The sequence below is a fragment of the Mandrillus leucophaeus genome, unplaced genomic scaffold (assembly GCF_000951045.1).
Source record: "Mandrillus leucophaeus isolate KB7577 unplaced genomic scaffold, Mleu.le_1.0 Scaffold367, whole genome shotgun sequence".
Classification (NCBI taxonomy): domain Eukaryota; kingdom Metazoa; phylum Chordata; class Mammalia; order Primates; family Cercopithecidae; genus Mandrillus; species Mandrillus leucophaeus.
In genome coordinates, this window is record NW_012103887.1 from 1,091,964 (window position 1) to 1,093,467 (window position 1,504).

A 1,504-nucleotide genomic window follows, 5' to 3' on the forward strand; every position below is an offset into this window, starting at 1 on the left:
AGAGGAGGAGAGGGGAAAGAGAGAGAGAGAGAGAGAGAGAGAGGGAGGGGGGGAGGGAGGGAGGGAGGGAGGGAGGGAGGAAGGAAGGAAAGAAAGAGAAACCACTGTTCTATTTCTGTCTGTATGATTTTGACTAAGTGCTTCATGTGAGTGGCATCATACAGTATTCGTCCTCTTGTGACTGCCTTATTTCACGTCTCATAGTGTCCTCAAGGTTGGTCCGTGTTGTAGCATGTGTCAGAATGTCCTTTCTTCTGGAGGCTGAATAATATTCCATTGTGTGTGTCCACCACATTTTGTTTCTCCATTCGTCATTGATGGACACTCGGGTTGCTTCTACCATATCCTTTAACTTCTGTGCCTTGGTTTCTTTACCTGGAAATGGAGAATCAAGTGGGATAAGGGCTGAGGTTTTGTATAAACACTTAAGCAGTGACCAGATTTAAATGACTGTTTCTGCAGGGTAGGCAGGCAGATAGATATAAATGAGACTTTGAAAGACCACTAGCAAATCCGGGTGCGGTGGCTCACGCCTGGAATCCCAGCACTTTGGGAGGCTGAGGTGGGCAGATCATGAGGTCAGGAGTTCGAGACCAGCCTAGTCAATATGGTGAAACCCCGTCTCTAAAAATACAAAAATTAGCCGGGCGTGATGGTCCACACCTGTCATTCCCCCCTATTCGGGAGGCTGAGGCAGGAGAATCGCTTGAACGCAGGAGGCAGAGTTTGCAGTGAGCCAAGATCGTACTGCTGCATTCCAGCCTGGACGACAGAGCAAGACTCTGTCTCAAAAGAAGAAAGAAAAAACAGAAAGAGCACTGGCAAGGATGCAGCAGCAGGAGAGCTTCCTGCGCTTCTGCAGCCGTGCTTTTCACAGTGCGATCTACCGCTTCGCAGTCACGCATGTTCCCGAGCTGCTTCCCAGATCTGCCAAGTCAACCCCTGCGGCATGGTGCTCGGGAATCTGCACTTTCTTTTTTTTTTTTTTTTTTTGAGACGGAGTCTCGCTCTGTCGCCCAGGCTGGAGTGCGGTGGCGCCATCTTGGCTTACTTTAAGCTCCGCCTCCCGGGTTCCCGCCATTCTCCTGCCTCAGCCTCCCGAGTAGCTGGGACCACAGGCGCCGCCACCTCGCCCGGCTATATTTTTGTATCTTTTAGTAGAGACGGGGTTTCACCGTGTTAGCCAGGATGGTCTTGATCTCCTGACCTTGTGATCCGCCCGCCTCGGCCTCCCAAAGTGCTGGAATTACAGGCTTGAGCCACCGCGCCCGGCCAGGAATCTGCACTTTCAATACTTCATCTTCTAGGGAATTCTAATATATGCTGGAGTCTGAGGACCACTGCCTTTAGTTTGGGAAATAAGGCCTCTCATCCGGTGGAAAAACACTGGCCAGACAGAGGTAAGTGGAAAACAAAAAAAGCCTTTGTCTCTCCCCCACTTCCCCACCCTCCGCCTCCCGGTTCTCCTGCCTCAGCCTCCCTAGTAGCTGAGACTACAGGTGCA